The 13,025-nt window shown below is 42.5% G+C and overlaps 1 protein-coding gene across 1 annotated transcript in view; it reads right to left on the bottom strand.

The window, feature by feature from the left end:
• Nucleotides 1-6,948, bottom strand: part of SQOR (sulfide quinone oxidoreductase) — a 78,981-nt gene extending 72,033 nt beyond the window's left edge. The window contains exon 1 of the mRNA XM_043987038.1: nt 6,557-6,948. The gene's annotated coding sequence lies outside the window, so the exon portion shown is untranslated. The remainder of the gene's footprint in view (nt 1-6,556) is intronic.
• Nucleotides 6,949-13,025: the final 6,077 nt, after the last annotated feature.

The raw sequence follows: 13,025 nt of genomic DNA, 5'->3' as shown, positions 1-13,025 counted from the left end.
GTCTCAGCTTTTCCATCATCCCACTAACATAGACAAATCATTTCATTTCTCCGGGCCTCAGCTGTCTCATCTTTTAAATAAGGGGTTCAGACTAAATGTTCCCTTTCAGTCCTATGACTTTATGACAAAGTAAACCTTAGGGCTTGAAGCCCAAGACAGTTTTAGACCTTGTAAGACCCAACAATCAATGACTATGTCCCTAATTCCCTGGGAAGTCCATGTCAATCAAATCAATCAAAAATTATTTATTAAATGTCTACTATGAGGGGCAGCTAGATGGCGCAGTGGATAGAGCACCGGCCCTGGAGTCAGGAGTACCTGAGTTCAAATCTGACCTCAGACACTTAATACTTACTAGCTGTGTGACCCTGGGCAAGTCTCTTAACCCCAATTGCCTCACTAAAAAAGAAAAAATGTTTACTATGGGGCAGCTAGGTGGCACAGTGGATAGAGCACCGGCCCTAGATTCATGAGGACCTGAGTTCAAATTCGGCCTCAGACACTTGACACTTACTAGCTGTGTGACCCTGAGCAAGTCACTTAACCCAATTGCCTCACCAAAAAAAAAAAAAATGTCTACTATGTGCCAGGTACTGGGGATATAAATATAAAGAATTAAATAATCCCTACTTGGAAAGAATTTAAATTCTAATGGTGAAGATAAGAAGTACATATGAAAATAGATACAGGAAAAATATAAAATGAATAAAAATAAATATATACAAAGTAGATAAATACAAAGTAGTTTTGGAAAGAGGGCAGCAGTGTTGGGAAGATTAGGAAGTTCATACAGAAGATAGTACGTGAGTTGCATTGTAATGGAAGAGAGGGACTCTGTGAAGTGGAGATAAGGAGAGAGTACATTCCAATATGGAGAATGGCCAATATAAAGACACAAAGATGGGAGATGTGGAGTATACTGGGTGAGGACCAGAAGGCAAGCCACTTTGGATGAATCCAGAGTATAAGAAAAGGAATAATGTCTACTGAGGCTGGAAAAGTGAATTGGAAGACCTGAATTCAAATCAGCCTAAGACACTGATTAGCTGTGTAACCTTTTTTTTTTTTTTTTGGCAGGGCAATGAGGGTTAAGTGACTTGCCCAGGGTCACACAGCTAGTAAATATCAAGTGTCTGAGGCTGGATTTGAACTCAGGTCCTCCTGACTCCAGGGCCAGTGCTCTAGCCACGGCGCCACCTAGCTGCCCTAGCTGTGTAACCTTGAACAAGTCATTTAACTTCTGTCTCTGCTTCAGTTTTCTCAACTATGAAATGGAGATAATAATAATTGTGAGGATAAAATATTTGTAAAGCATTTTGCAAAACATAAAGCACTATATAAGTGCAATTTATTATCATAGATCTAAGCTGAAAGGAACCTTGAAGGTCATTTAGTCCACCTCCACCCCCCCCATCTTACAGATGAGAAACCGAGGCCAAGAGAGTCTAAGTGACTTGTGTGATGTCTAAAAATCTAACTGTGATGTCTAAAAATCTAATGTGTGGTTGCCTTAAATTAGAAGCTCATAGCACCAGTCTTTGGGGCATTAAGCATTTATTAAAGTATTTAGAAGTTAGCAAAAGAGAGAAGAACACATGTAGTTCAGAAGGAAACCTAGCTATCCTGGTGACTACGCCGGGACCTCCAACCGAAAGGCCAGATCCCCCTGTTCTCTCGAGTGCAAGCTCTTTGCGGGCCCACCCAGGCGCAGTCCCCACACACAGAGCTCCAAGCTAATTGGCTGGTAGCATTGATTGACATGACTTATCGGTGTTTCTATGAAAAGATGTAACTTCCAGATGCTAATCACGTGCTTTCTCTTCAGGGAGGTGCTGCCCTGGTTCTCACAATGTCTTTCTCAGCAGAGAGGTGGCACCTGGATTCTCACACAGGTAGTAATTACTAGAGCCTAAACCCACTTACCCACCATCCAGTTCTGACTCCAAATCCAGTACACTGTCATTTCCTGTACCTCACTGCCTTCCAAGTTAGCAGACTGAGTTCAAATCCCCTTCTCTCAAACCTCATGGTGTGACCTTAGGGAATTAACTCAATTTATCTGAGCCTCAATTTACTCATCTTACAAACAAAGGGGGTTGGACCAGGTATTCTCAAAGGTCCCTCCAAGCTCTAAATGCTAAATAATAAATAATAAAATGTCATTCACTTAAAGCAAACATGTTTGTTGTTTTCTAAACCAATTAGAGTCAAGTTAATTGCATAAAGGCTCTCCCTGGTAGAAAATTCTTATATGAAACTTCAATAAGATCTAGGCTAGAGTTCAATATTTGACCCCGGTGACAATAGGAGCTATTCTGTTACAAGTTGCTTAGAAACCAAAATATGGCATACAAAGGTATCTCTAGAGGCCTGGGCACATAGCTCTCCTGTGGAAGATGGATTAGACATTTTCTGCTTGTCCCTGGAGGACAGAATGAATTCAATTTAGGCTCAGAATAAGTAAAAGCTTTTTAACAATTAAAGCTGTCCCCAAAGCTCCCTGGCAGTTAAGTGGCACAGTAGATAGTGCCTGGAGTCAAGAAGACCTGAGTTCAAATCCAGTCTTAGATACTTCCTAGTTGTGTGACCCTGGGCAAGTCACTTAACCCTGTTTCCTCATCTGTAAAATGAGCTGGAGAAGAAAATGATAAACCCATTCTAGTCAAGAAAGCCTCAAATGGGATCATGAACAGTTGGACATGACCGAAAAACAACTGAACAAGGTGGCAGTTTAGGTTCTGTGATTTCATTAGAGTCATGAACTCCTGGTATGGAAACTCCCTCCACCAATGCTGACAAACAACTTATCTGGAACTTACAATCTTTAAAGAGTTCTCTGAGGGGCCTAAGCATAGTTACACAGCTAGTAAATGTCCAAGGCAGGACTTGACCTCATGTCTTCCTAACTCCATGGCCAGCCATTTACCCACTATGTCACACTGTTTCTTACTAGGCTTTTAATAACAATCATTGTTCCCGTCCAGACAAAGCCTTTCCTGATTCCTCCCATTTGCTAGTGCCTTCCCACCCTAACTACCTTAAATTTGGCTACCAAATACTTATTTTGCATTTAATCTGTACATATTTTTTCTGCATATATTCATATGGATATATTGTCTCCCAAGATGGAATGTAAGCTCCTTGAAATTAGGGATTGTTTCCCTTTTTTGTATACCAGACACCCAGCACAATACTTGGAACATTTTTTTTTGTTATTGTTGTTTAGCCATTTCTAGTCTTGTCTGACTCTTCCTGACCCCGTGTGGTGTTTCCTTGACAGAGATACTGGAGTGGTTTGCCACTTCCTTCTCCAGCTCATTTTATAGATGAAGAAACTGAGACAGAGTTAAGTGACTTGCCCAGGTCACCCATGTAGTTAAGTGTCTGAAACCGGATTTGAGCTCAGGAAGATGAGTCTTCCTGACTCCAGGCCAGGCCTTCTGTCCACTGTACCACCCAGCTCCCCATATTTGGTACATTGTAATCACTTAATAAATACTTGTTCATTGGCCTGAAATAAGTGGGAACTCCTCATTTGAGGAGACCTCGCCCACCCCCCATCCTTCTATCTTGAGCAATGATCTCTTTCTCCACTTCCTTTCCTCAATTTAGGCCACTTTCAAAAATTAAACCACCACAGCAGATGCTAACTGCTCTCTTTCATTTTTTTTTTCTTCTTCTGAAATGCTTTCTTTCTTCCCCCTGCCAACATTCCTTCAATTATACAAGCTTTAAAGGCCAAGGAACTTAAAAGGAGAAAAACAAACAACAGCAGAGAGAACCCTGGATTCATTCCCATCAGCATCCCAACTGCGTTTCTGCTGCTACCTGAAGGAGTCTGTGGGGAGGAAAGAGGTTTGGGGTTAAAGAGGACCTCATTGAAAAAGAGAAGGGGACATCAAGTGCTATGGACACCAGAACCCTGTGTCATGAGCCTGGCTTCATGCCTTAGAAGCCACTTCCTGTGTTATAACTCACAGCATTAACCAGCTTAAGAACACAAGATAGAAGAGAAATAGTCCTAGTATGGAATGTGCCTTTTCTATCAACTTTTTTTTTTTTCTGGCAGACTCACTACATCATCCCACAAGTGACCCTGCTCAGTTGCTGCCTTCTAGACTCCCACTTCCATTTAAACATTTGTTAGGCCAAAAAATAAAAATAAAATAAACATTTGTTAGGACTATAGAAAGAGAAAGGGATCGATCCTGTGATTTCACTGGCACAGGACCCTGGGTGAGGAAACTCACTTTACCAATGCATATCATCACCTTTACTTATTTTTTGTTGTTATTTTGCAGGGCATGAAGGTTAAGTGACTTGCCCAGGGTCACACAGCTAGTAAGTGTCAAGTGTCTGAGGCCGAATTTGAACTCAGGTCCTCCTGAATCCAGGACCAGTGCTTTATCCACTGTGCCACCTAGGTGCCCCCCATCACCTTTATTTATATTGAGAAGAGCTGCCCAGGGTCACACAATCAATATGTGACAAGGAACAGGATTTGAATGGAGGTCTTCCTTGCTTCAAGGCAAATCCTAGATCCACTCCATCACATTCCGCCTCCCAGGGAATCCTCTTCCCTTCCCTTCCTACTCCCCCCCCAAAAAAGCCAACCCCAAATTAAAGCTGTCAGCTCCCAAACCACTAGTCTTCTCAACTTTGTTTTGTCTTGAGCAGTTAAAAGCAACCATCCCCTCCCAAAACACAAATGCTTTCTTCTGGTTCTTTTCTCCATTTTGAGTTATTTAGGGTGAAAAAAAGGAAAGAGGTATAGATTGCCAAATAAAACCAACTATCAGCTATAAAATTTTCAGCTCAATTGATGGGAATAATGAGTTATATTTTAAATATAAGCCCTCTCAGTGCTGAGAGGACTCGAGGAACACGAGTGTTAGACCTCTACTGTTTATTGGCTGTGTGATCCTGAGCAAATCGCTGAATCTCTCAGTGTCCTGGCCCCTTTGGAACTCAAAACTTTTTTTTAATGTTAAAAATTGTTTTAACATGCAATTGGAGGGGGGGATATTGTTTTTTAAAAAAGACTTTAAGTTTCAGAACAGTTGCTGAACTGTATTGATAGAGGGAGTTTCCTTCCCAGAAGATACTTACAGCACTATAATCAGATTCAGATTTCTTTTTTTTAAGGTTAGAAAACATTGTAGCAGCTAGGTGGTACAGTGGATAGAGTGCCCAGGCCTGAAGTCAGGAAGACTCATCTTCCTGAATTCAAATCTAGCCTCAGACATTTACTAGCCATGTGACCCTGGGCAAGTCACTTAACCATGATTGTCTCAAACAACAACAACAACCCCACAACCAAATGGGGTCATGAAGCATCAGACTCTGATGAAATGACTCAACATCAAAACACCGTACATACCTCTTTTTTGAATCTTCACCATAAATCCACTATAGATATGCTCATCTTACAGACAAAGAAAGAGGGGTAAACAAATTGAATGATTTTCCCTTGATCATGGAACAAGTATGTAGAATTCATAGACATTTTTCTTCAGACTCCAAGTCCATGAGCTGTCTCTTGCTCCCAGAGTACAACCAAGATCACCATCCATGCATTCTGGGAAGGCCAATCTCAAATTAGGCAATCAGTATGGAATGCAAACGGAAAGAGTCCCACAAGTTCCTAATTCCATCTTTCAAGTACCTAGCTAGGCTCCTTGTACTTTCAAAAAGAATAACTAACACTTATATAGCATCTTCAGATTTGCAAGATGTTTTATGCTTATATCATTTCATTGATCTTTGCAAAGACCTAGTGAGGTCGATGCTACTATTATTATTTCCATTTTACAGATGGGGAAAACTGAGGCTAGGGGGGAATTAGGTGACTTGCTCAGAGTCACAAGACTCCGAAGTATTTGAGGTATTCACGTCTCCCTACCTCCAAATCCAAAGCTCTCTCCACTGCATTAAATTGCAGCTGACCCCACCCGCACCCACTCCCCACGTGCACCCCCCCCCCCCACACACACACACACATACACACAGAGGCTGAAATTTTTCCCAGCTGCTACCCACACACTCTCCTAAAAGTCTGCGACTCTACCCTGTTGGAACTACGGGAAATCTCTTCACTCCTATCCCACAGTATTCAGACTTCTATATTATTTTGGAGAAGTGCCGCGCTTCTTATAGTTTATGTAATTAATAGTCCCTGCCCTCTCCCAGTTTAAAACCTAAAGGCGGCACAGAAAACCTGTAGACAGAGACAACCACCGCAGAAATGCTTCAGCCCAGATTCCTCTTCCCAGCTCTCTACCCAGATCGGAAGCTCCCCAAAAGCGGCTTCATGATAAAGAGCGGCAGTAACTAATGACTCTAGAGATAGGAAACACCTGCTCCCCCTCCCAATCGCACGCCCACACACAGGGTGGCCCCTCAGTGGGAGTCCCCAGGGCTTTGACTCTAGAGGGAAGCGGGGGAAGTTGGGATGACAACCCAGCACAAAGGGATGGGATCCCTCTTCCCGGAGAGCGTACAAGCCCCCTGCCAAATTTCCCTCCGAGTTAGCTGTTGTCTACCCGTTGTGTCTTACCCAGGGGAGAAGGGTAGGTAGTAAGCCAGTAGGGATGTTTGCAGAGCAACAGGTTGTCTCCTCCTCAGGGCCCGGGCTGCACCAAATACAGAGCTTCGCCCGTCAGTCTGCCAAAACTCGACGTCAGTCCTTGCCCTGCCCTGCCCTTCCCAGCCCAGCCCAGCCCCAGGACCCTGGGGGCGGGGCTAGGAGGAAAAATCCGCTCTGAAGCACACCACCTCACCCTAGAAGTGCTGACCGACGCTGGACAGAGACACTTAAAAGCTCCGGAGTGTTAATGGGTCGTGGGGGTGACCCAAAAGGCAGATACCTTCTTAACTGTTAGCAGAGTAAAGTGACTTCCCTGGGCTCAAAGCAGAATCATGTGAAATAATGTGTTGGTCCTGGATTGAAATCAGGCTTGACATTCACCAGCTGTGTGACTAGAAAAGTCAAGTGACCTTGACAAGGCAAGCTGATGTCAGCCTCAGTTTCCTCAACTGTAAAATGAGGATAATGATAGCATTTACCTTGCAGAGTTGTTGTGATAATGAGATAATATTTGTAAAGCACTTAGCACAGTCCCTAACACATAGTAGACACTATATAAATTCTTCTTCCTTCTTCTTTCCTCTTCTTTCTTCTTTCTTCTTTCCTCTTCCTCCTCCTCCTTCTTCTTCTTCTTCTTTCTTCTTTTCTTTTTTTTCGTGGGGCAATGAGGGTTAAGTGACTTGCCCAGGGTCACACAGTTAGTAAGTGTCAAGCATCTGAGGCCGAATTTGAACTCAGGTCTTCCTGAATCCAGGGCGGGTGTTTTATCCACTTCACCACCTAGCTGCCCCACTATATAAATTCTTAATTCCCTTTCCCTCTTCCCACTAGGTAACAGGCTGGGGAATGATAAGAATAATCTAGCATTGAGGTGGGGTAAGGCAGAAGGCAAGAGATTAGAGAGTAACAAAGACTTGTTAACTAAACGATTAAAACTGAGAAAAGTTCTAAATACCTTAGTATTTAGAAAGTACTAAAGGGTAGGAAGATTGCCTAGAGACCTAGAAAAGTACTGAGCCAAAGAGAATTAAAAGTCACTCAAGGTGAGGGTGAAGAACAGGTTTAGGAGAAAGACACTGAGAAAAGTGGAATGAAAGGGGATTATGATTAGGCAAAAGGAATTTCAGGGTTCTTTGTCATGGAAACCAGAAAATTTAAGGGCAATGGTAAAGTCAAGATTGTGACCATTTCCTGTGTATAGTCAAAGAAGGGCAGACAGGCAGGTCTTGGGAATTTAATAGATTAGGAAACTGAGAGGAGAGGGTGTTTGAAGGAATGATATAATAAATTGAAGTCCCTTAGTAAAAAGGCAACAATAAGGGTAAAGAGGAATACTGTTAGCAGAGTACTGAACTCACTGAGAAAGGAAAACGTTATGGGAATTGGCATATAATTGCCACTAGGATCTAAATTGGGGGCTAAATTTGCATAGCATGAATCTAAATAAGTGACTGAGTAAAAGCTAGAGAGAGGGAGAATCTAGAAATGGCCATGGGTGGTAAGGAGTACTCAGACTGGCGCTAGGACAACTGCATCCAGGAACTAGAAGATCTGGCAGTACTGACAGGAAAGGATGGCCAGGGATGCAGGGTCATGATGCCAAGCCTCTGTTCTAGAAGCTTCAGGGACTCCCCATTGCCTTTAGGATAAAGTGCATTCTTTCTGACAATCAAATCCCTTTGTGATCAGCTGCCAGCCTATCTTTGCAGGCTGAATACACATCACTGAAGCCCAACGGGCCTATTCGATTTCCTCTAGCTATGAAATTCCTTCTCTATCTGTGCTCCACCCCCACCTCCTAGTCTAGAATGCTCTCCCTCCTCACCTTTGGAACCCCTTGCAACTCCTTTCAAGTCTCAACTCAAATGCTATATCCTTCAAAATAAAAGCCTCTCCTGACACACACACCCCCCTCAATTCTAAGTACCCACTCCAAAATACTCCATATCTCCAGAAAAGGACGAAAAGACCTTTTTCTCCCATTCAAACAGTCTTACAATATATCAAGTACAGGTCAGTATTAAACCCAACCAAAACCCTCACTCAACTCAGAAAGGAGTAACAACCCAAGCCCATGAACATTCAGAGCATTCCTTGCTTTCCCTCTCCAAAAGGGTCTTTGCTTTCCTGAGGGAGCTATATATACAACAGTTGCTGGGCCTGGAGGCAGGAAAACCTGAGAGGAAAATGATCCCTACTCAATAATTTTCCAGAACTCAGCAGCGATCCCTGATGCTCTTTTACTTCTTTCTCCCAAGAAAGGGAACTGAGAGCAGTGATTCAGTGTTGTAGCAGGTGAGTGCAAAGAACAGAAGCATGCAGGCTCTTTTTATCCTATTCCCCCAGTTACTAGAGAGTTACAATCTGACCCCAAAATCTACCACACTAGGCTCTCATGACATATTTGCTGATTATCAACTTTTGTGATTCAATAAAAATTCTAACGATGTTGTTTTTTTGGCACGGCAATGAGGATTAAGTGACTTGCCCAAGGTCACACAGCTAGTAAGTGTCAAGTGTCTGAGATCAGATTTGAACTCAGGTACTCCTGAATCCGAGGCTGGTGCATTATCCACTGTGCCACCTAGCTGCCCCCTGACCCCAAAATCTAGCTAATCAAAGGGTACATTTAGAAAACCTGTTTACATAATTATTCAATGTCTTAATATCCAATCAATTTATCGTATTTCTCAATCCATTGGTTTTGCATATCCTCCTTCTATCTAAGTCCTCCTCCACTCTTGTCTCAGGTCACCATGTCCTGACATTATCTCAGGGGAAATTACACCTTCCCCAAGCTCCAGTCTCTAAACTGAAATCTCTTCCTTTTTGAGAGGAATCCAGAGCCTGTTCTCACAGACCCTTACCAGCTATACGGTCCTGGACAAGTCACTTTGCCTCAATTTCATCATCTGTAAAACAGAGATAATATCTCCCAGGGTTGTCATAAGGATCAACTGAGGTCTTTTTAAAGCACTTTGCAAACCTTAAAGAGCTACATAAATGCCAGCAGTAGCAGCAGCCATAGTACTCTACGGCTGAGTCACCCTCCCTGCAAGGAGACAGCACCTGAGGTTGCTAAAATCAACCTTCTTGGACCCATATAGTCTATCTACTTGTCAGATAGGATTAAGGAATAGGCAAAGTCTGACTTTGCTTCTTCATCTCCTGGCTCTGTTTCTTTGATAATCCTTAGCTCCTGCTTAATCTTATAACCTTTATACTTGGTCCAGGAACTAGTCCTCCTCTTTGCAATAATCTCAGAGAACTCAATATTGTCTAGGAGGAACTCCTCCCCTCACTGATATGAGCACATCACTACTATGGGCTCTTATTCTGAAACTCCAAGCTGACTCCTGGCTGCTCTAGCACTGTCTCCAGCCTCAGCCATCATAGTTCCATAGAAAATCTTCAAAGATCCAGAATATACCGTCTAGGTGATGGTGTAGTTTAGTCATTTTTCAATTGTGCCTGACTCTTCGTGATCCCATTTGGGACCTTCTTGGCAAAGTTAGTGAAGTGGTTTATCAATTCCTTCTCCAGCTCATTTTTAGATATGAAGAAACTAGGGTAAACTGGGTTAAGTGACTTGCCCAGGGTCACACAGAGCTAGCAAATTTCTAAGGCCAGATTTGAACTTGGGTCTTCCTGACTCCAGGCCCAGCACTCTATCCACTGCACCACCTAGCTGGCCCCTCCAGATACCAGAATCCAGTTTGTGAGGCTCCACTCAAGCTGTTTTGTTGTTTGTCCTTGTTCTTAAAGAGGACCATGGCATCGGGATAATGTTATGTCTTGTACTGAATTAGATTTAAGTGAGGCAGGGCTGTGCAAAGTCACCAACCTCACTCTCCTCCAGAGCCATCTGGATCCAGTGGCAAGATATACATCAGTTACTACACCATCTTCCTTATTATCGACTTCCAAAGTTTTTGCATTAGTGTGTTGATTCGGTCCCTCTACTTCCTGACCTCCCAGTCATTTGACTCCTTGCAAGTTGGCTTCTGCACTCACCACTCTGCTAAAAACTGCTCTCAAAAGTCATTATTTCCATTCGGTTTCCCTTTTTCAATCTGTCCCCTGAGACCAGATGCCAAATTGATATTCCTAAAGCATATATCGGACCATATATTGCTCTTTTGCTCAAAAAACTTCACCAGCTCGCTATTTCTAAAGCACCCACGATGTGCAAGACACTGCACATAGTGTTAGGCACTTAAGATACGAAAACAAAACAGTCTGCCCTGAAGCCTTCATTCTACTGAACATCTCCCCAGATAAGTAAAAACAAGATAATTTGAAGCTGAAGAAATCACTAGCAACTAGAGGGATCAGGTATACTAGATGTTCTGAAGGAAGCTAAAAACCGGAAGAGTTGGAGTTAAGAAGAGGAATGCATTCTAGGCATGCACTTATTTGTGGGGGTCAGGAGGGAGCACATAATTTGATAAGGGCTTAAATATTAAACTTTTGAAAAACATTTCCACATGCTTCAAAGTTATTTCAAACCCACTGTTTTAAGTTAAAAATTCAGGTTATACAGAAAATTTGTGGAAGCACTTCACCATTGTAGTGACAATCAATTTGTTCACAACAATTGCAGGGGCATCAAAGGGAAGATCAAACCTAGTATGAGTTAAGAGCCTTGGAGAGGTACTGGGCAAAGGCACTAGATGGCAGTATCACATTTAAAATCTGCGTGGCCCTTTTACCTTAAAATACTAAATTGTATGCATTGCTATTTTCTATTTGTCCATAGTGCATAATTTAATGTTATGTAATCATCATATTCAGAAATTGTTCTATCCTTCACAAAATCCTTAACATCTGATAATCTACAAAACTGATCTTAATTGATGAGTAAGACAGTATATTGGTTTCCTCCCTATGATCTCAGTATCCTGGGCAAAATGAGTTTAATGGTTCTCTGGTTCTCATGGCATCACAACTGTATTGACATCCCCTTGAAAAAAATCTAATGAAATCTAAAGGGGGAAGGTACAATGATCAATCTCTAAGGCTCAAGGGTAGGTGGCTCTCACCATGGTTGATAAGAATACTGGATTTGGAAAATCTAGGTTTGATCCCTTCTGCCACTTACTGGCTGGATGAACTTGATCAAATCATGACCTTTAAATCAGTTATCTCTTCTGTAAATTGGGGATATTACTTGCATCATCTGGTATGGCATAGTGGATAGAAAACTGGCCTTTGGGGCACACAGGGGCACAGTGGATAGAACACCAGTCCTAGAGTCAGGAGGACTTGGGAAAGGAAAAAGAAAGAGAGAGCGGGAGGGAGGGAAGGAAAGATGGAGGATGGGAGGGAGGAAGGAAGAAACGAACAAAGGAAGGGAGGGAGGGAGGAAGGAAGGAAGGGAGGGAGGAAGGGAGGGAGGGAGGGAGGGAGGGAGGGAGGAAGGAAGGAAGGAAGGAAGGAAGGAAGGAAGGAAGGAAGGAAGGAAGGAAGGAAGGAAGGAAGGAAGGAAGGAAGGAAGGAAGGAAGGAAGGAAGGAAGGAAGGAAGGAAGGAAGGAAATTAACCTCTGAGTCAGGAAGATCAGAATTCAAATTCTGCCTGTCACATGCTGGCTATGTGGCACTGAGCATCGATCACTTAACCTCTCAGTGACCCATGCAATTCTACAAGACTTCAATTTGCAGAAGAGATGCTGATCTGCTCTGCTAGTTAAGTTTCTCAACAGGAGCTCCTTATACCAATCAGTATAGGAATTTGGCTGGTCCAAATCTACCTAGTAGGGTTGTTGTTTAGGACCAGGTGTGTGTAAATTGTGTTTGTAGCACAAAAAGCACTATAAAAATGATAGCTATCAGCATCATTATTATACTACTGGCTATTTGGTTTGCAATCAATCCCAGGCAAAAGTCGAAGAGATCTATAGAAATCAAGACCAACAACTGAGTTTAGAATTTTGTCATTTGATACTTGTTAATTCTAAAGGGAATTGTTATTTTCTGAAATAACAGTCGTGCCTCTTAGCTAAAATTAAAACCTCACATAATGATTAGCTAAGTTTATTTGATTTCAGCCCCCTGCAAAAAGAATTTGCAAAAGAATTTCATGTTGGGGAAGTCATTGTTTGCCTCTGGTTACAGTGCATACATAGTGCTATATAGGAGCAACATCATAACCTGGGATGGAGAAGCAGATTATGATGGTGGCTTGACCCCAGAGATCAGGTACAGGGCAGGTCTAGAAGTAGATGTGACTGAAACTAGTGACCGAGATAAAAGCAAGTATAAAGAAGTCAAAACAATAATAAATGAAGCTTGGAACAAGTCTAAGTATACATCTTCAAGTGAAGCCAAACTAATAAAAGATTAAGACTAAGCCTGAGAGTGACTCAGATCATTGGTAACTTCTGGGACATTTTTGCTCCAGTCACTTCTAGAGTCAACTGCCCGTTCCAGTCAACTGCC

Source organism: Dromiciops gliroides, chromosome 2, assembly GCF_019393635.1.
Source record: "Dromiciops gliroides isolate mDroGli1 chromosome 2, mDroGli1.pri, whole genome shotgun sequence".
NCBI lineage: Eukaryota > Metazoa > Chordata > Mammalia > Microbiotheria > Microbiotheriidae > Dromiciops > Dromiciops gliroides.
The sequence above is the reverse complement of the archived record's forward strand: the minus strand, read 5'-3'. Positions and strand labels throughout refer to the sequence as shown.